Here is a 22,276-nt window from a genome sequence, read left to right as displayed (position 1 = left end):
CCAGAGTCCCCAGACCAGCTCTACTCCACTGCAGCAGCGGTCACGCGCAGCAAGTCCGGCCGGCCGCCCGCCCGCGGAAAGCAGGAGGAAGTAGAGGTGGGCGGGGCAGGCGTGCCGAGCCCGCCCCCCCCGACTGAGGCGGCCTCTTATTGGCAAACCCTCCTCCCCAGCCTCTGGGCCTCGCTTCGGATTGGCTAATATGCTCTTAGTGGGCGTGGCCTCCAGGGGGGAGGGCAAGAGCGGAAGGAAAGCGCGCTCTCCCGGGAGGCGGGGTTGCCTAGGCGACGCCGGGGGCGCGCTCGGGGGTGGGGAAGCAAGCCAGAGGCTCAATGACAAATCGGCAGGGGACTACTGGGGTCCGGCCCCGGGTGGAGGCGAAGGAGAGGGCGGGGCAGGCTTAAGAGCTGCGGGATCGGTGCGGACGGCCGAGGCGGCGCGGGACGGGTCCCAGGTAAGGGTGCCGGTGCCTCGACAGGCCCGCTCCGGGCGGGGTGGGGCGCGGGCTGGGGAAGTGGGGTGCACCGCCCTGCGCTCGGTGACCGCCTGCCCCCGCGCCCTGCGCGTAGGCTGTGGAGGGAGGCGGAGGGCGACACGGGGTTGTCGGCCCCGTTCGGCCACGGCAGGTCCCGTGGAGAGAGCCTCCCGGCTTCCCAGCCGGCCCGGGGCTGAGGAAATGGGGGCGGCGCCCCAGCCTCTCCCTTGTCGCCGCTCCTTCCCTTTTCCCACAAATGGCCTCTGCTTCCACTTCCTGCCCTTTAGGGCCTCCAGCCCGAGTATGGTCCACTTCCTCAGTACCTTAGTTGCCGCTGTGGGCAGGGTAAGAGCTGTAGTAAGTGTTGCAAAAACTTCCTAGTACCTTAGGAACTTGGACTGAACTGGGGCGGTGCTCCAGAAGTTGTTTGGTCTGTTTGTTTTTGGTCCTGTCTTGCAAGTGAGCGTAGAGTTGTTTCTTTGCCTCCCCCCCCCCCCCTTCCAGCTCCAGTTCCTTTTCTGATAGTAGGACTGCCACCGTCTGTGACTTTCTAATAGGAAGTACCACGGACTTGAACTGTGTGGCTGGACCAGGCTTCCACTCCTCGTTTCTTGCCCTCTTGCGGGTATATAAGGTTATCCGTGTCGGGGTGGGTTTAGAACTGCTAAGGGCAGAGATAGCTGTGCCCAGGCTGCTTGTTTGAGCAGTGTCCTTTCTGTGCTAATTTACAGATGAATCTTGGAAACATTGGAACTTTGGTATTGTTATCAGGTGAGCCTTCAGGGGAGAAGTTTTTGTACCTGGTGGACTGCTTTAGAATTGCCCATGGGCTCCTGGGTGGCTCAGATGGTTTAGCATCAGACTTCAGCTCAGGTTATGAACTCATGGTCTCTGAGTTCGAGCCCCACGTGGGGCTCTGTGCTGACAGCTCAGCAGCCTGGAGCCTGCTTCAGATTCTGTGTCTACCTCTCTTTCTGCCCATCCCCCACTCTCTCTCTCTCAAAAATAAATACTTAAAAAAAAAAAATTAGAATTGCCCATGGAAGAGTCTTGGCTGATTGTTCATTTGCGTCCCCTGTGACGTCCCTTTGTAGAACAGAGAACTTTCTGCTTTGGCCTAGCTTTCTAACTTTCTTTCTTTTTAAGTTTTGGAGATGGATAGTGGGCACTGATTGTCAGAGAGTATAGCATATCTTTTAGATGTGCACATGACCTGTGTTCAGCAGAGCAACGAAGATTCTTGGAGGTCAGAGCTCAAAACAGGTGAAGGCAACATTCCCTAAACCTGGAGCAGTGGAATTAGAATGTGGAAGTTCTCAGAAAGGGAGTGACTGGGGAGGTGGTGTCGGCTATTGGGAAGAAAAGGAGGGCAAGATGTGAAGACCTAGGTGTGATGCTGGTTTTGAAACTTTATTGGTGGTGGGGTCTTGAGCATGACTTTTCACCTCTGTGTGCTGGAGACCCCACGGCAGTAAAAAGGTGGTAAATAGTTATGCCACCTGTTAGGAGTACACGAAATGGGGCATGTTTAAGGTGTTCTTTGTGGTAGTGGGGGTGGAATGGAGGTAAGGGTGGGAATAAAGCCAGAGATACACATTCCTTATGTGTGGTTTTTTTTTTTAATTTTTTTTAACGTTTATTTATTTTTTATTTATTTTTTTATTTTTTATTTTTTTTTTTCAACGTTTATTTATTTTTGGGACAGAGAGAGACAGAGCATGAACGGGGGAGGGGCAGAGAGAGAGGGAGACACAGAATCGGAAACAGGCTCCAGGCTCTGAGCCATCAGCCCAGAGCCCGACGCGGGGCTCGAACTCACGGACCTCGAGATCGTGACCTGGCTGAAGTCGGACGCTCAACCGACTGCGCCACCCAGGCGCCCCTAACGTTTATTTATTTTTGAGACAGAGACAGAGCATGAACAGGGGAGGGGCAGAGAGAGAGGGAGACACAGAATCTGAAACAGGCTCCAGGCTCTGAGCGGTCAGCACAGAGCCCGACACGGGGCTCGAACTCACGGACTGGGAGATCATGATCTGAGCCAAAGTCAGACGCTTAACCGACCGAGCCACCCAGGCGCCCCTCCTTATGTGTGGTTTTAGTCCTGTCCCATAGACTGCTTTCTTCTGATCGCCATCTGGGTCTTAACTTCCTTTTCTATTCATGGGATTTCCCACTGAAAACAGTGGGTATCTGAGATCTTGGCAAGATTTCCCTAGTGGTAGACGCTTTCCCAGGACTTTGTGAATATGGGACCCAGACACATAGGTAGGGAGACAAGAATTAGAATGTCAGATAGGATCTAAATGGGTGTTGGTGAAAGGTGGAAGAAGTAGAAAAGTTCTGAATTCTTAATTCTGCCTTAATTCTTTAAGGTTCTTGCCTTGGCTGGAGATGGCTCGGGACTCTGGAAATTTGTAAACCAGAGTTGAGGTAATCCTTTGTGCCACATCGCCCAATCCCACAATGCCTCTTTGCATTCAGTTACTAAATCCCTCTCCACTCATGAAATTTATGGAAGCTAGAAACATTGTTGGAAACCTCTTCTGAAAGCTAGATTTGGAGACAGGATAACACCGAAGAGCTGCAGTTTTTGGAAGAGATCTTGGTGAGCTCTTCTGAGGTTCCCAGTGTAACTTGTCTCAAGATGATAAGGCAAGAGTCCCACTTTTCGCTGGATCCAGTTGCTTCTGAGCAAATAACTAACCCCTGCTGTTAGATATGCAAGACACTTGAAGAAAAAATTTTTTTTCAAGAGAATGCATGTTGTTGAGAAGTCCGAATCAAAGAAAACAGAGTACCAGAGAAAATGCAATCTTTCCTAATCGTGGGGGAGGTGGGGAAGGAAGAGGAAGGAAATGAACATTTATAGAGTATCTGCTGTCCACTTGGCACCGACCCACTGATCTAAGCAATACCAGATACGTATCTGACCTTGGAGATTTGACCGTGAGCTGGTTCCTTTAACTTCTCAGTTCTCTCGGTTACTTAAGAATACAAATATGGGCGTATATATGTACATATTCTTAGAGGTTTCAAAACGGAGAACCCAGTAGGCAAGAGGGTGTATGAGCTTTTGGACGGGTGAGAGTGGGGAGAAACATGACGAGAATGTGGACGCGGAAAGTCAAAGAGGGAAGGTATTTCAAGTTTATGTTACTCTAAAAAAAAAAAGGGGAATGCTTATCCTTTTTGTGAGTGTTCCCTGTGGTGGTTGTAGATGACTCTTTGGGGAGTTTGTGCTTTTTGAAAACAATTGAAATCTGAATGCAGAGAGTGGTGCCATTAATTGATAATTAATTGATAATTGATTAATTGACATTGTTGTCATTGTTGCTTTTGCCAGTGCTTTGTGGGCATCTTATATATAGTGTGTACATGTATTTTCTTCACGTAATGGCATGAGTTGAAGGAAATATAGTGGTTTGGTCCTGTGTGGCTGGCTACCTCTAAAGTTCATCTGTCTTGAATGAATTTTCCACTGCTGTATAATAAATTAGCCCAAATGTAACAGCTTAAATGGACAGACGTTTATTGTCTCAAACAGTTTCTGAAATTCAGGAATCCGGGAGCAGCTCGGTTGGGTGATTCTGGCTCAGGGTCTCTTCGGAGGTTGGAGTCATCTGATGGCTTGCCTGGGGATGGAGAATCTGCTTCCAGGGTGGCTCACTCTCTTGGCTACTGGCTGGAAGCTTGAGTGCCCCACCATGAGGGCCTCTTTGTAGGACTCTTCACAACGTGGTGACTAAGTTTCTCCCCAGAGCAAGTGATCTGAGAGAGGGAGAGAGAGAAAGAGGACAGTCAAGATGGAAGGTGTGATACCTTTGTATCTAATCTTGGAGGTGACAGACGTACCCTCAATTCTACTGACACATGGACCAAACCTGGTACAATGTGGGAGGGAACTATACAAGGAGAGCTTGAGGACCCTGGACATTCTTGGAGGCTACCAGATTTCCTTTTGAAGGTTTAGACCAGACATTATTGAGCAAATCTTTGTCTCATATGCTTACGAAAGTATGTATGATGGGAGAATAAAATGCAGCCAGGGTTTTTACCATTTTAGAAACTTTTAATATTTTACTTTTAACTTTATGTTCTTTCTTCTGTTTTTTCATTGTCAGATGCTAGAATTAATTAGCCAAATATGCAGTAGCTTTGGAAATTAGAAATTTAAATCTAGCTGATCCTTAAACCAAATGGAACAGCTGAGTTTTTTTTTTTAACCCTAAAACAAATTGGTAAAAAAAAAAAAAAGTGATTGCCAAAATGATCTCCTTGATGAACAGATTAAAATTAGTCATTAATCATCTGTGTATTTTTAAAAATAAAATTCACTGGCAAAGGAACTAAAAAAATCTTAAAAAACCTAATCTGTGCCCCTCTCTTCCAATTATTATAAATCTTTGGGCAATATGTATTTGGCCAGCAATTTTTATTTCTCTTTTTAAAACCTAATACCTTTAAACATTTTTTTAATGTTTATTTATTATTGAGAGATGGAGCATGAGCATGGGAGGGGCAGAGAGAGGGGAAGACAAGGAATGTGAAGCAGGCTCCAGGCTCTGAGCTGTCAGTACAGAGCCCAACGGGGGGCTTGAACTCACAAGCCACGAGATCGTGACCTGAGCTGAAGTCGGGTGCTTAACTGACTATACCACCCAGGTGCCCCAAAACGTAATACCTTTTATTTATTTTTTAAAAAATTTTTTTAACGTTTATTTATTTTTGAGACAGAGAGAGACAAAGCATGAACGGGGGAGGGGCAGAGAGAGAGGGAGACACAGAATCGGAAACAGGCTCCAGGCTCTGAGCCATCAGCGCAGAGCCTGATGCGGGGCTTGAACTCACGAACCGTGAGATCATGACCTGAGCCGAAGTTGGACGCTTAACCGACTGCGCCACCCAGGCGCCCCTAATACCTTTTAATATCTACCTGGATGGGAGGACTTTATTTTTTTAGCTTCTAGATGAAATCTCCCAAAGTGTCTATCGGTGGAGAGAAGAGGCATCCTGAGCCTGAAGCCTGATTCAGTGATTTCTAAGTTCCCTTCCAGCTCGAAAACTTCTCTTCTGTGATTCTAGTATTTTCACATAACAAATATCCTTTGCACAAAGCATATTTGGAATGAGGGGTTTCACAAGTCATGTTAAATTGTAACTTCAGAAAACTAAGTGTGGTGAGAATGGCTTTTGTTCAGTCCGGCCCAGTTGAAGGTTGCTCGAGTGGTCATGAGGCCGCCTGGAAACTCAGCAAAGCTGGCATTTCCTTTCTTCCCGTTTTGGCCCTTTTCCCATCCACTGCCCTAATTTGTGAGCTAGTATCTTTCTTTTCTTTCATCCTACCTCTCCTGGCATCCCCCCCTCCTTCCTTCCACCCCAGTCTGCCAGTAACAACAGGAAAGGACTGGTGGACTGTCGTCCAGTGTGGATTAGCTGATCCTGTTATCAGTAGTGGACGTAGTCATTGTGGGACCTCTACTCATACTTGTGTGTTAAGCCTTTTTAAAAATCTAAAATTACATGTGCTCATTCATTAAGTGCTGCCATTTTTAACTTCTAGAGGGGTTCTGGACCCAATTCCAAGGCTGTACGTGTGTGTGGTTCCCCCCCACACCACTGTGCAGTTCTCTGATACCAGCTGGAGACAGCATCAGATTCCACAGATTAAGGGTCTGGCCCCCCAGGACCACGCTCTACTTCAGATGCCAGTCGCAAGCCCAGATTGTTCCCTGTGCTTCTGACCGACTCACTGCAAACCAGAGGTGCCCGTGACCCCCTGCCTGGGTTTGATTAATGTGCTAGCGTGGCTCACAGAACTCAGCAAACCCATTTATTCACGAGATCAGGGATTTATTACTGGGGTGTTAAAGGAGACAAATCAAGAGCCCGATGAAGAGCTACGTAGGGTGAGGCATTGAACGAAGGAGCTTCTGGCCTCATGGGGTTGGGGGCCCGCACGTGGCACGTGGTTCCCTGACCTGGAAGCTCTCCACACCTCCTTTTGGGATTTTGTGGAGGCTTCATTACAGAGACATGATTGATGAAATCACTGCCCCGTAGCCCCTTCCCTTCCCAGCAGGCCCTTCCCTTCCCAGGAGGTCAGGGGGGTGGGACTGGAACTTCCAACCCCCTGTCCAAGGTGGGTTCCTCTGGCAACCAGCGCCCATACTTAGGTGGTCTAAAGGTCACCTCATTAGCACAAACCTAGTTGTGGTGGGAAGGTCACGTTATGAATAACACGACACCCATTCCGCCTTTTTGGCTCTGAGGCTTTTCAGGAACTGAGGACAAGAGACTTAAATATTACAACAAAAGATGTTCCTGTTGCTCTTTGCATTCAGGAAATTCCAAGGGTTTGGGGAGCTGCGAGACAGAAACTGGATGAAGACTAAATATACATGAGAAATACATTTTGGCCATCTGAAGGAGCAAGTGTGTATTTCTTATAAATCACAGCGTCACAGCCTCCTAAATAGTCCTAAAGTCTAGCCACTTTCCCCGTCTCCACTGTCATCCTCTTAGGCCCCCATTGTCTCTGGTCTGGCCTGCTGTACCTCCCACATCTGCTCTTGGCCCCTCTGGTTTCCCGTACTTTAACTGGAGTGATCTTTCCAACATGCAGGACTAATTATGTCACCCCTTTGCTGGAAGCACTTCAGTGGCCTTCCATTGCCCTCATTGGAAAGTCTGCAGTCTCTACAGTGCTGGGCCTGCGGGGTCTCAAATGATCTGGCCCTTTCCTTCCCAGTGTAGTATCGGCTCATACCAGACCCTACCTCTTTCTTTCCGCTCCGGGCAGCCACGGGGGTCTTCTTCGGTCACTTGACTGTGTCTCGCTTGCTTCCTGTTGCTTCAGGTCTTCCTAAAAGCAATACAAGAAGGGAGCAGAGCACGTGAAAGGAATCCTAGATAGGAAAGCACTTGGCCCGCTCGTGGAACTGAAAGAAGGCAAAGCTGGCCAGGGAGAGGTTGGTGAATAGTGGCTTTGGATTTTATTCATGGGGCGCCATAAAGGGCTTTATGCCCACTTTTATTTGCGGTTTTGGAAAACTCACAGTAGGGGCTGTGTGAAAAATAGGTTGAAGAGGGGCTAACGTGGCCATGATAAGCCACTTTGAAAGGGGTTTTGGAGAGGGAACCAGTAGAATTGGTCACGAACTGAGTTGGGGGAGAGGCAAAGGGAATCCAAGATGACTCTCAGGTTTTGGCTTTAGTAATAGCTTGGGCACAGCTAGTCACTTGAGTTACTACTACTAATAGTGGAGATGGAAAAGATTTGAAGCAGGGAAAGAAGAATCGAGGGTTCTATTTTGGGAATGTGAAGCTTGAGATTCTCACAGGACAGCCACGTGGGGAGAGGTGGCAGTTTGGCAGAGGGATAGGAGTCTGGAGGTCAGGAGAATTGTCTAGGCTGCATTTTAGAAGTTTGGGAGTGGCGTGCAGGGCTGCAGGAATGGATGAGGTCACTGAAAGGGAGTGTAGGGGCGGGAAGACGGAGCTCTGAGGAGGACTGACATTTAGGAGCCAGGTAGAGGAGGAAGACCTGGCCTAAGATGCCTGACAGAGAGCCGCCAGAGAAACAGCAAGCCCCGGAGGTAGGGGGTGAAGGGGAGTGTGGTGCTCTAGAGGCCAGGAGGGACAGGATCCGGAGGGAGACCCCAAGAGGGGTCTTTGAATTGGCCTGCTACGGGCCTTCCCTTTTCCAGGCAGGGTTGGCTCGCAGTTGCCACATGCTCTTTGGTGAAAGTGGAGGGCACGGGAAAGGAGAAAGAGAACAGTTTTGTTTTTTTAAAGTTTATTTTTGAGAGAGAGAATGCAAGCAGGGGAGGGGCAGAGAGAGAGGGAGACACAGAATCTGAAGCAGGCTCTGAGCTGTCAGCACAGAGCCCGATGCTGAGCTCTAACCCTTGAACCGTGAGATCATGACCTGAGCCGAAGTCGGACGCTCAATGGACCGAGCCACCCAGGCGCCCCAGGAAGAGAACAGTTTTTATTGGAGTTTGCAACGCGGGGTTTAGTGGTGCAGAGTGGGACGCTTGGGCCAGGACCGATCTGGGAGTTGGTAGGCAGTGCAGACTCTTGGGCTCCCCTCTAGACCTACGGAATCAGAATATAAATTTTAACAAGATTCCCAGGTAATTACAAGTTTGAGAAGCATTGGTATAGATAACCAGGGCTACAGGGAAATTGTGTCACTAGCTGGGGGGGACAGATGGCGATCACAGGGGTGTGTGTGTTTAAGATGAAGATTCAGTCGACCGCGTCTGTATGCTGTTGGGGATGATCCCCTCTGGAGGTAAAGACTGATTAATGAGGCAGGAAAAAGGGGACAGCGACAGGAATGCTGTTCTTGGGTAGGGGCGTAGGGACGCATGAAGCAAAGCCTGTGTGGAGTGCTTGGCTTTGCTCTGAGCAGGAGTGTGCTCTTCGTGCAGCGGGAGACAGGGAGGAGGTGGGTAACGATGCTGGTAGGTTTGTAGATTTGGCGCAGGAGCAATGAGGGAGTTTGTGCCTGATGGCTTGTGTTTGGGAAAAGTGAGGTAAGGTCATCTGTAGAGTGTGAGCTTAGGGAGGGCATAGGGGAGAATCAGTAAAATTTCTCGGCAGCGAATGCCCGTTCCTGGTTTGGGATCGTAAGTGCATTTAACATGAAGTTTCGTAAGGCTGGCTGCAAGGGTCTCTTTCCCTCTCCAGCAGCCTTGATGTTGATGCGTGCCGGGTGCTGGGGCTGGAAAGGAGTGAAAGGGGCCAGGGCGGGACAGTACCAGCGAGAGGGCTTTCATAATGTGAGATCTAAGCTCCTGAAGGAGGAAGGTGGGGCCCGGGGAGGTAAGGCACAGAAAGAAAGTGCTAGAGGCCAGTGCTTGCAAGTAACCATCAGGCGGGGAACCGCGGTGGTAGCAGCAGCAGCTACTGGGGTTATTTACGCGAGTCCGAGCCCCAGCCAGAAGGAAGGAGGTCGAGGCTGGAGACATGTTGGAGGCAGCCGTCTCTGAGGCTGACGTGCCGGGCATGAGCACAGCAGTGTTAGGTAGGAGGAAGGAAAGGGTTTTTGGAGAAGAGGAGGACACAGACTGGGGAGAGGCCGAGCTCTGTGGCAAGTTGTCCAAATGGGCACAGGAGTCACTAAGGGGGATACCAGGAGAAAGGGGTCGAAGGGAAGTCTGTGAACCAGAAGCAAATACCACCAACAGATGAGGGCAGTGAGGACGTCCATAGATGACCTGAGGGCAGCAGGGTGGGGAGGAAGCTGATGGCCAGAGCCTTGAAGATAAGGGGCTTTTGCAAGAGGAAGGAGGGGAGTATTGGAGGAAGGATGTCCTCTACTGGAAGTGACAAGTGGGAGGGAGGAAGGACACTTATTTCTTCCTGGCCCTGAGGCACATGGCAGGAGAGGAAGATAGTGTCTACTTAAGGTATGGTGTCCCCAGGGCACAGCAAAGCCTCAGGGAAAGCTAAAAGCTAGCAGAAACTTCTTGGAAGAGGTGGGGGGTCTTGAAGAGTTGGTTGGTGTTCTCCTGGTTGTGGAGGGTGGGGGAAAGGAGTCCTTTCAGAGGAAGGCGGAAGTCCTGTTTTTCCTCTCTAGTTACCCTAAGATAGGCGGGGCAGGTGTTCAGGCCGGGTGGTAGAGAGACTCACCCAGTCATATTGTAATCTGGTCCTCTTCCCTCCCAGTGTGGTGTCCTGGCAGGTGTCACCTACGCTGGCAGAGGACTGAGTCTCTGCAAAGAAGGCTCCCCTATTCTCGTCCTTCTTTAAGGACCAGCAGCTTATCCCGCCTTCGAATAGGTTTGTCTGGTAGGCCAGTGTCTTTCTCAGGACTTTCTAGACTGTCAGAATGATGTTCAAAAGTCAGTTAAGTGCCTACCCAGACCCGGGTATTTTCTCACGTAATGTTAACAACCCCAAGGATACAGACCCCCTGTGTGTTTTACGGATGAGGGTGAGGCCGAGGAAAGCAACTTAACTAAGGGCATTAGCTTCCCACAGACAGACTCCAAACCTCAAGTTGACTGTTTTTTCTCACACTGTATTTGGTATATAACTACTTTAAAAAATTGTGGTAGGGGCGCTCGGGTGGCTCAGTTGGTTAAGCATCTGACTTTGGCTCAGGTCATGATCTCGCCATCTGTGTGTTCGAGCCCCGCGTCGGGCTCTGTGCTGACAGCTTGGAGCCTGGAGCCTGCTCTGGATTCTGTGTCTCCCTCTCTCTCTGCTCCTCCCCTGCTTGTGCTCTATCTCTCTCTTAAATTTTTTTTTCAACGTTTATTTATTTTTGGTACAGAGAGAGACAGAGCATGAACGGGGGAGGGGCTGAGAGAGAGGGAGACACAGAATCGGAAAGAGGCTCCAGGCTCTGAGCCATCAGCCCAGAGCCTGACGCGGGGCTCGAACTCACGGACCGCGAGATCGTGACCTGGCTGAAGTCGGACGCTTAACCGACTGTGCCACCCAGGCACCCCGCTATCTCTCTCTTAAAAATAAATGAACATTAAAAAAAATTAAGGAATTGTGGTAAAATATACATAACATAAGATCTGTCATTTTAGCAATTATTTTAAAAGGAAGCTCTATACCCAAGATGGGGCTCAAACTCACAACCATAAGATCAAGAGCCACATGCCCTACTGACTGAGCCAGCCAGGCACCTCTCCATCATTTTAGTGATTAAAAAAAAAAATTTTTTTTTAATGTTTATTTATTTTTGAGAGAGAGAGACAGAAACAGAGGTCAGATCATGACCTGAGCTGAAGTCAGATGCTTAACCAACAGAGCCACCCAGGTGCCCTTCCAAAACATTTTTAATTATCCCATTCTGCAACTCTGTGCTCGTAAAATACTAACTCCCATCTTCTCCTTCCCTGGCTCCTGGCAACCACTATTCCTCTTTCCATCTCTATGAATTGACTCTTCTGGGTACCTCACGTAAGTGGAATCATATAGTATTTGCCCTTTCGTGTCTGGCATATTCGACTTAACCTGATGTCTTCAAGGTTTATCTGCATTGTAGCTTCTGCCAGGATTAAATTCCCTTTTAAGTCTGAATAGTATTCTGTTGTACGGATGTACCACATTTTGTTTTCCATTCATTCATCAGTGGACACTTGGACTGCTTTCACTTTTGACTGTTGTGAATAGTGCTGTGGTGACCGTGGGTGTACAAATCTGTGCAAATCCCTGCTTTCAGTTTCTGGGGGTATGTTCGGGGGGGGGGGGTATGTAGTAAGTGCTTTCTGTCGTGTATTTCCTCCTCGAACTTGTGCTGTAGTTGCCTGTGCCTCTCTCTCCTTAATGAGCTTTCTGATCCATAGTTCTGTGTCAGTGATAAAAATTCCAGTATTTCACACCGTGTTTGAAGGTCTTCCCCACCCTACCCTAGTCCGCTGGTGGAGCAGCCTAGTGTCACGGCTCCAAGAGTAGGCTCTGCAGCCAGACTGCTGGGCTTACCGTCCCAGCCCCGCCACAGACTAGTTAAATGACCCAGCAAATTCTACATGCTCTGAGTGCGTGCGATACACTAGTAGATGCCGTACAAGTGGAAATAGTAGTAGAACGTCTCTAAGCAGGATTGATTTGGGGAGAGTAGTTCAGAACAGGGACATGTATGCTAGTTCCAAATTTGACCTTCTGCGACTAGAGACATGCAGTGGTTCTAGTGTCTCCGGGGCTGCCTTTGCGGGTGGAAGGAGCTGGAATCTGGATAAATTGGTAGACCTCTCCAAGGCCACTGCAATCCCCAGGTTCCACTGGGGATGAGTGTATAGTGGGAGAAGACTTTGTTTCAGAAATAACTGTATACTTTAAAAAAAAAAAAATCAGAGCTTGCAAATTACCTGTCACTGTTCCATTGCTTTGTAGTTCAGGAAAGTCATCATATAAATGAATTAACCTTTCAAAGTTCACCAGTTACCACTTATCCTCTTGAGACCAGACCTCTCCGCCCCAATGGAGAACTTGTTTTTCTTTTATCTGCCAACTCCTGAGCATCTCCTAAGTGCCAGGCACACTGGGCACACAAAGGTGAATGGGCACCTCTCAATGTGGTGGGAGAGACAAACATCATCTAAGAATAAATTACTGGTTTATTTCAGTGCAACAGTAGTGTATTGACAGGCAGGGGAACCTACTCAGGGAGGGTCAGCTCTGCTGGGGGAGACCTAAGAAGGTGGTAGAGGAAATATTTAGGCTGAGTGCTAAATTATAGGCGATCCTCCATCAGGAAGAAGGGCAATCCTGGCAGAAAGAATAACATGTACATAAGGGTACAGCCTGGAAACAGAATATTTATGATGAGTGACTTCGGAGCTTTCTGGTTTTTGTTTAAGTGACTTTCGCTTGTTTTGTTAATTTAGTTATGGGGTTTGTTTTGTCTTGTTTTGTTTTGTTGGCGGGAGAACATATAAAGAGATATTCATCAGGGAGCAGACATACCTAAAACAAATTTCCTTAGGCACTTAGGAGCAGTACCTTAAGTTGTTTTGCAGATTTAGTTTCAGGGAAAAAAAAAAAAAAACCAGCAAAGACTGGAAAGGAACTCAGATCATTTAATTCAACTTCCTTGCTTTTTTGGACCTGGAAACTGAGTCATACATGAATGACAGCACAAAAATATTCTCTCCCCCAGTGCTAATGACAATAGCAGTTGTTCAAGGGAAGGGAAAAAGGAGTTTCCTTCTTTAAGTTAGTATGTGCAGGTGAGGCTGAGGGCACAGAAAGACTGTCCTCTGAGAACCGTGGGGACTTCAGTTGTTTCTTGCCAGGACTGTCGCTCCTGGAGTGCCGTGTTCAGTGAAGAGCAATAAGAAAATCCAAACTTGCCAAACAGAGAAGTTAAGACTGAGTATCTTCCTTTCATAGAAAGATGTAGCAGTTGAACAGCAGCTCAAGTGACTTGGTGTCTGTGGAGAGATTGTTAGCTGACCCATACAGATCCTTCGCTAGGTGGCCTGCCGTACCTGGAGCTGAGGTGCTCCGAGCCACGTCCAGGTTATTCGGGTCGCTTAGCCATTCACGTTCCGCCCGCCCCGGCAAGGGCCTGTGGCTCTTTCTGAGAGTGCAAAGCCATAGGAGAGATGGTCCGTCCGAAAAATCGCTGCCAATTGAATAACAATCAAATGATCATAAATCCTCTCAGGATTCCTTATTCAAATCAGCGGGTGAAATGATGAGACTCTTAGGAGTACTAGGTTGTTCTAATTTGTAAAGGGTGTCTCTGGTGTAAGTGTAGGGAGTTTGCCTTTTGTATTGAAACACCGGACCCTAAAGCTACAGGTTTTTATTTACTCTGAAACATGTTTGCTTGATGATCTGGCAATCTCTGTTTTAAGGGCCTGGGCCATATAACCAATAATGACAACCCCATAGTAAGTTCAAATAAACACTTAAATGCCAACCTTAAGAGAGTCAAAGTCTTTAGTGACAAATTCACAAAGCCTAAAAAGTAGAAATTAATGTTACCTATTTGCCAAATTTTGCTTTTGAAATTAGGAAGTAATGGCTTAAATTGTTTAGGCTTTTGACAGTAAGTAATGGAAGTAAGATATAGATGAATCCACCTGTTTAAACATTTTTATTAGTTTTCTTTATTTCTGAGAGGCAGAGAGAGACAGAGTGCATGTGGGGGAGGGGCAGAGAGAGAGGGAGACACAGAATCCGAAGCAGGCTCCAGGCTCCGAGCTGTCAGCACGGAGCCCGACGTGGGGCTCGAACTCACGAGCTGTGAGATCATGACCTGAGCTGAAGTCAGACACTCAACCAACCGACTGAGCCACCCAGGTGCCCCAGATGAATCCAACTGCTAAGTTTACCCTGTATTCTAGATTTTATGATGACCATAGTTTGGGTAAACGTTATGTTCTTCAGGTTGATGAGAACGGAAATATTCCTGTCATACAAGGGTATAAGAGGGAAAAGGGCAGGCCTGGCGCCTGGCCTCATGGAGCCTTAAGAGTAGCGGAAGAAATAAGCAAAAAGCATGGAAGGAGAAAACGAAAGGAATTACCAGTTGTGATCAGTGCAGTGAAGGGAGCCAAGAGGCTGACATGGAGACTGAGAGAGGGTCTACTTGAAGTGTGGAGGTCCTTCACTCTCTGAAGAAGTGACCTTTAAATGGAAAGTTCTAGAAGGAGTTGGGTTTGTGAGTGATGAGTGTGGAAAGGCTCAGGGTTGGGAGGGTACAGAGGGGGGAGTAGTAGGCCGTGAGGTTGGAGAGGTGGAGCTTAGGGATGGCGGGGGGCTGTGGGGAGAAAGTGGGTTCTGGAGACATCATCTGAGCCCCTGAAGCAAGCTTTGCTCCTGGACACGCCATTAGGTGAGCTGATAAATAATTGTTTTGCTTAAACTATTTTCAGTTGGAGTTTCCTTCACTGTGGGCAAGAGTCCTAATCATATAAGGGACAGAATATTTGAATTCCCTGGAAACACCTTCAGCTGGAGTTGCTATATGTAGTGCTCATGCCTTATTCATTCAGAATGAAGTATTTTTGTGTCATTATATTTTCCCCCTGGCCCTGCTTGGATCTGATTCCTTGGACTTGAATTGTATGTGTACTTTCGAAGCCATTATGTACAGTCAGTTGGGACTCACTTGGTTGGAAGTGATAGAAACGTAAGGTACACGAGCTCACACCACGAAGGGGGATTTATTGGGTGGACACCAGTGTGTGTCACTGACTCAGCGGACAAATGGAAAACCAAGCCAAGGAAGGGGCCGAGGATGCGGCTGGGACTCAGGAGCAGCGGGAACCAACCCCCCGAATGCTGCCGGGACTGTCCCAGTGTTTCCTCTCCGTGTTCAGGCTCCGTCTCTCTTGCTGCTTTCACTACTTGGCAAAAAACATAGCTGCCAATTTGCAAAAGTGAGTGGCCTGCAGACATGCTTTGTCTGCTCACAATGCTTTTCAAAAGTGATTTAATTGTTAACATTGAAAAAGGGAGTTTCACATAAAATTCCAAATGTCCGACATCTCTTAAAGAAGCAGAAGTCTGACATCCCTAAATTCCGGCAACCGGCAGGCACTTCTCTTTGGAAGGGCAACACACTGTCTAAAGGACCACAGGGCTGCTACTCTTCTTACTTCTGCCCCGGGTGCTCCCTGCCCCAGCTGTAGCCATCCTGGACCCAGCTGCTTGGTTTTGTACCCAGACCCTGGCCTGGGTCAGGTGCCCTCCTTGGGATCAGTCCGTTTCTCCCAGGGGATAGGGCCACATACTGAGCTGACATGCCTTATCTCCCTCACCCCTTGTCCTGTAATAACCATGCAGATGGCAGAGGGTAGCAATTTCTAGAAAAAGGGTGCTAGTCTGACAGTACCTGAAGTGATGTATTTGGAAAAAGTTGTATGTTATTTAGTGAATTTTTTTTAAACTCCTTTTTACTAATGTGCTTTTGTCCAAAGGGCCTGTTATTCTTAACACGCTTAACACTTTAAGTGGTCCTCTGCTTTTTTATTTTGGAGGAGTGCTGGATGACTTCATAGAGGCTCTCGTGATAATTCAGTCCTGTGAAGGTGCCCGTCAAAGCTAAGCATCTCACTTGGAATTTATGATGTATCGTGGCTAATCTGTTTGTTTTTAATGGATGATTCAAGCTAGGATTGCAAAGGGTTGCTACAAACGTACTCCCAATCTTACAAACCTGATTTAGTAAAAATAAAAATTTAGGTATTGATAGAATCTGGTAAAGTATATACAAAAAAACTTATCCTGGTTTCTAAAGTTTCTGTTTTGTTATGAACCGTGAAAATCCAAGAATGCATTTTCAAATCAAAATCGCTTTTTTTGTTTCTTTCCATGTGTTTCGTTATTTGAAGTTAGCACGTCATTTTAAATCTTTATCATTTTGTCCTATCTGGTAAAATTCTATGAATTCCCAAGACAGACAGTCTTTTAAGAACTTTGTTTCTCATTTACTTAGGGCACCCCTATTTCTGAAGACTTTATTTATTTATTTATTTATTTATTTATTTAACGTTTATTTATTTTTGAGACAGAGAGAGACAGAGCATGAACAGGGGAGGAGCAGAGAGAGAGGGAGACACAGAATCTGAAATAGGCTCCCGGCTCTGAGCCGTCAGCACAGAGCCCGACACGGGGCTCGAACTCACGGACCGTGAGATCATGACCTGAGCCGAAGTCGGACGCTTAACCGACCAAGCCACCCAGGCGCCCCCTGAAGACTTTAAAAGTGCAGGGTGAATATACGGAGATTATTGTGCTTGAATTTGAAGAATGACAGATCAGTAGAAGACACTAGTATGATCTGGGGACTCAGGGCAGGAAGGGAGGTGCTGTCAACACACACTGGCATACTCGTGTGTACGGCCCCTCATTTTATTGGGTACAGCTATTTACTAATTTGGTGTTAGATGCTAAGAAATAAGATTCCATGTCGATTTCAACACCAATGGAAATGGCATCTACTGGGTAGACCGTGTCATGGCGTTTTCCTTTTTCATGATTCAGCATTCACAATCCCTGCAGTCCATCTGTTTCCTGTGTTACTTCATATTTGAAAGCAGTGTCTTTTGGGGGCGAGTTCTTCATGACCCTAATTTAGATCAGATTGTTTCTAATCTGGATTGTAACAGGAAGTGGTATGGATTTGCCTTGACACGTAATAGGGCTCTGCTTGTTAAAATGCAGATTCTGATTCGTAAGTAATGTACGGAGGCACTGTAAGACCATGCAAATACTGTGTTCCTCATCCAGATCTCCCCTGTAGACTTAGCATCTATTAATGATTCTTGCCTGAACCAATCTTTACTATGATAGTTGATTTTCCATATGAATTGTTTGAATGAATATGAACTTTCATATGAAGTTGTTTCCATATAAATGTTGATTTTCCAACTCAGGTGCACCCTCTATATGTGTCAGTCTGCCTTTGGCGTTCTCCTGGAAGCAAGAGTCCTCCCTCTTCCGTTGTTTATTTAATATTTATTATAGGTATGGATTCACGAATTCCTAATTTTTCAATGGTCTGTTTTCATTAGTGCCCTTAATTATTTTGGTGCTTAAATTGTCCCAGATTTAGGATTGTCCTCCTTTTTTTTTTTTTTTTTTAAATTTTTTTTTTCAACGTTTATTTATTTTTGGGACAGAGAGAGACAGAGCATGAACGGGGGAGGGGCAGAGAGAGAGGGAGACACAGAATCGGAAACAGGCTCCAGGCTCCGAGCCGTCAGCCCAGAGCCCGACGCGGGGCTCGAACTCACGGACCGCGAGATCGTGACCTGGCTGAAGCCGGACGCTTAACCGACTGCGCCACCCAGGCGCCCCTGTCCTCCTTTTTTGATTGTTATAGAGAGGATTAAAAACATGGATAATATTTTGGGAGACTCAGGTATTATGATTATGGCCTATTAGTAGTATCTAGGTTACTTTAAAGTTATACTAAAAAAGTGCTAAGTGCAATTCTTTGCATGTGGATAGTATTTGAGAGTTTCCCATGTGCTTTTGTGGACGTGTGCTACCTAGGACACTTGAATTTTATGAGGAGGACTGAGTAAGTGTTCCTCTGCATTTTCAAATTGTCATTTGATTTTTTTTTTGACATTCCCGTGATACAGACAAGGTGGCATTTTACTCTATCTACCAACTTATTTTCTCCTAGCCTCAGTTTAATAAAAGACTAATGATTATATTAGCCCAGAATATTAGTCTAGAAACTGCTCTTTACCTCCTAACACACATTTGCGTGATTTATATATTGTGATCTGCTTTAAAAACTTCACTTCTCAGGTGAATGTGTTCTGGTCTTGAATTAATGCTGAGTGGTAGAGGGCCCTATCTCAAATTAATGTATCACAGAATATGACATAGAAAAAGCACTCCCTAACCCTTGCCTGCCTGCCAAACCATATGAATGATGCTTTTTTTAGTTTGGCATGTCTTGTTTTTCTGTATGGGAATGTGTGTGTGTGTGTTTAATTTTTTTTTTTTATATTTATTTGTTTTTGAGAGAGAGAGAGCACAAGTTGGGGAGGGGCAAAGAGAAAGGGAGACACAGAATCCGAAGCAGGTTCCAGGCTCTAAGCAGTCAGCACAGAGCCCAATGTGGGGCTCGAACTTATGAACCGTGAGATCACGACCTGAGCCGAAGTCGGATGCTTAACCGACTGAGCCACCCAAGGCGCTCCAGGGAATGTGTGTTTATTCTTACAGATTCAGTGCCTTACATGCTAACTTGGGCTGGAGGCCACACCCCACAATGGTTTCCCATTTTCTCCAGGGTATGTTTCTTAAGATAGCATCTTAGGTACATTTGTAGGTGAACATGGGTGTCTTTGGAGACTCCTCACCCTGTCACTTCCCCACTCCATACCTTATGCTTCAATATTATGTGGTACCTGGTACTAACTGTGATGTGTGATGCCTTTGTTCCTTTGCTTGTGCTCTGAGTTATGCTTGGAAAGCGCCCCTCAATCACCCCATCTGTTGAGTGAACTCTTACTCAGTTTTGAACCTTTTCCTGATTCTTTTTTTCCAGAGTTCATTGTGCTTTCCATTATACTTTGCACCATCTTCATCACCGCATGTGGGAAATTATATTAACATACTTTAGTTGTGTGTCTTTCCTTAGAGATTAAGTTTCCTAAGGGCAGAGGCCCGCAGCTTGGCACAAAGTAGCACTTAAAAGTTTTTTTTGCACAAAAATGGATCTACTAACCGCAGAACTTTTCTGTTACTAGGTAGAGACGTAGTGAAGGGTGTTCATTGGTGTGTTTCTCAAGTGCCCTGTAAGAGACTTCTGGCCCAAAGGGAGAGACATGCCAGGACGTGGTGTTATGGACCCAAATTCCCCTCTTGGAAGATCAATGTTGTAGCTTCATGTATTGGCTATGAACCCATGAGTTCATTGAAGTGATTTAGGAGGATTGCAAACCGCTTGGAGAGAGTTCTGAAATTATCAGTGAAGGCAACAGTGGGGCGAGAGGTGGGGGTGGATATGATTGCTTTGTAAAAAAAATGGGTGTCTACACTGAAGTCAGGGGTGAAGTGTCCTGATGTCTATAGCTTACATGGAAATGCAAGGAATAAGACGGATTGACGGGTAGGGAGAGAGATGCCAGTTGACGGGGTTTGTGGTAAAGCACGTGGGGCAAAACGCAAACTGGAGAATCTGGGTGGTGGGTATGTGGACTCACCCTGCAGTTCCTTTGACTTTTCATAACAAACTTTTCATAACGAACTGTTGGGAAAAAGGATACTTGTATTATTTTTTAGAACACATTTATTGGCTGCGCGTATCAATCACGAACATTAAATCTTCAACACATGCTTTCTAAGCCATGCTGATTTGTTTTCTTCCTGGCATCTCTCTTCCTCTCTTTGTCTAGTTGGTGTCTTTAAATCCCAGGTCTTGGGGCGCCTGGGTGGCGCAGTCGGTTAAGCGTCCGACTTCAGCCAGGTCACGATCTCGCGGTCCGTGAGTTCGAGCCCCGCGTCGGGCTCTGGGCTGATGGCTCAGAGCCTGGAGCCTGCTTCAGATTCTGTGTCTCCCTCTCTCTCTGCCCCTCCCCCATTCATGCTCTGTCTCTCTCTGTCCCAAAAATAAATAAAAAACGTTGAAAAAAAAATTAAAAAAAAAAAAATAAATCCCAGGTCTTGTGTTGCTCCCTTTGGGAGAATTTCCCCGACTTTCCAGGGTGATTTAGATGTCTCTCCTCAGTGTTCCCAGAGCACCCCTCGCATCTCACTTCTGCCATGGAATTTGTTTTACCTGCGCTGTGATCTGTCTGAACCACTAGACTTGGAGTTTCTTGAGTCAATGACTCTGTTTCTGGAACACTTTTGGTAGAAGTGAAAACAAAAACAACAACAATTAGTAGACTAACAGTGGCTTAAACAAATATTATTTATTCCCAATGTCAAGAGCCCCGAGGTCAGGAGTTTGCAGTTTCCAGGATCAGTTTGGTGCTGGGCACTTGGTTGGCCCTTCTGCCTGTATCCTGTCTTTCCCTTCATCGGGTGAAGTTGACTAACGCAGTCGTGTGGATTGGAAATATCCACCATGGTTATTTCAGTTTTTGAGCTTTGAGCACAGATACTCTGGCAAATATCTTTGGACCTATTGAGTAGTTTTCAGCTCATTTATTATGGTTTCTTCTAGAGAGATTGACTTTGTGTTTTGAAAATAGCAGCCCAGAATTAGATAGATGTCTACATGGGTTTGAAAGCCTCGCCTACTCCAACCTGGAAAACTCTTTCTCCATTTTCTTACAACTGTAATAATTCACAGAAGCAAGGTTGCTTCGGAGCGATTGTGAGACACATGGATGGTCCGGAGGTCCCAGCCTCATGCTCCAGGATTTGCTTTCTGTGGAACACTGGTGGACCAGAAATTAGGCCAAAAGCGGTTTCACTTTGCTAAACTGAAGCCTTTAGGGGAGGCCCACGCCTTACCCCATTTATTCTATTTTAGTCACAAGTCAAATGTGCTTAATTATCCAGTTAATTGCTTAGAACACTTATTAAAAGGCACATAATTAGAAAAGGAGTGGTGGAAAGAAGGCCTGGCGTAGGCAATAAACTAACGGTCCGGGGGGGACGGGGGCAGCACAAGCAGACATGCGATCCTACTCGCAGCAGCCTTGAGGGTCCTTAAATCATCAAGGAAGGATTTCATTATGTTCAGTCTGCTCTAAGAAGACAGATGGAGATAATACGTGAGCGGTAACATGCCAAACTACATGACTATGATCTTAAATAGGTTTTAAATATAGGATTATATAGATTAGAATACTGGCAGGAAATCTACTGCTAATAAGCAAATATCTCTGGGTGGTGGAATCATAAGTGATTTTTTTTTTTCTCTTTGAAAGATGGTTTAGATATTTCCTAAATTTTCTACTGAGCATTGAAAGGGTTTGGAGTGTGCCACCCCCAAATATGCCACTTTGACATAGGATTATTTCGAGCTGAAGACAGTTGAAAACAGACCAAAATAAAATTCTCTGCCTCCCCGCCGCACCCCTACCAGGAAGGGCAGGGCTATTCTGAATCACCTGAGACAGCTCTAGGCTCCTACCAGCCCCGAGAGGGCACCAGAGGAACCTGCTTAGCACACCTTACTCACTAGCCCTCATCTCGTCTATCAACTCCCCTTAGATAGTGTTTGTCTTCCCATGCTTTGTTGCCCCTGAAGTGCAAAGTCTTGTTTTTTGTTTGTTTCTTTATTTGTTTTCTTTTGTTCGTCTTGTCACCTCTCCGAAATTTATTATTATTTTGTTAAGATGCGATGTAAGCTGAAGTTCTGACCACCCCCTTGAGTTACTCATCACTGAATTGTGTGTGTTTGTGAGATGTACACAGTAATAAGCTTCCATTTGTTTTTCTCTTGTTACTCTGTGTTTTGTCAGATCTGCAGGGCTCCAACCAATGACCCAAAAATAGGTGGAGAAAAAATCAATAGTTTTTTTTTCCTCCTTCCCTATGGTTTTATTATTCTTTGTTTTAAATACTTAAAATATGTTAGATGTTCAAAGCGGTTCTTGTTCAACTCCTGGTCTTTTGATAATGTTGTTTTTCTAGCATTTTGATTTTGCCTTTGTTAAAAATGCTCAAATTATACTTTTTATAATAGCTGTCTGAAAAGCCCTACTTGTTATGGATGTGAACTACCACGTATGGTGATTTTCTTAGGTGTTTCGTAGGTTGGAGCTGTGGGCTCCTATCTGTGGATTTTAGCTATGAGTATCCTGATCTGTCTTACTGCATGTTGTGTCCCCAGAGACGTTTTGTTTGTCACTCTGCCTTGTGTTCCAGCACTGTGACCAGACTCGGACTGCTTTTTATGTT

The 22,276-nt window shown here is 46.3% G+C and overlaps 1 protein-coding gene across 1 annotated transcript in view; it reads left to right on the top strand.

The window, feature by feature from the left end:
- Nucleotides 1-210: 210 nt before the first annotated feature.
- The window catches only part of RALB (RAS like proto-oncogene B), a 44,354-nt gene continuing 22,288 nt past the window's right edge, over nucleotides 211-22,276 (top strand). Inside the window, exon 1 of the mRNA XM_043576563.1 lies at nucleotides 211-451. The gene's annotated coding sequence lies outside the window, so the exon portion shown is untranslated. The remainder of the gene's footprint in view (nucleotides 452-22,276) is intronic.

Source organism: Prionailurus bengalensis, chromosome C1, assembly GCF_016509475.1.
Source record: "Prionailurus bengalensis isolate Pbe53 chromosome C1, Fcat_Pben_1.1_paternal_pri, whole genome shotgun sequence".
NCBI lineage: Eukaryota > Metazoa > Chordata > Mammalia > Carnivora > Felidae > Prionailurus > Prionailurus bengalensis.
The sequence above is the reverse complement of the archived record's forward strand: the minus strand, read 5'-3'. Positions and strand labels throughout refer to the sequence as shown.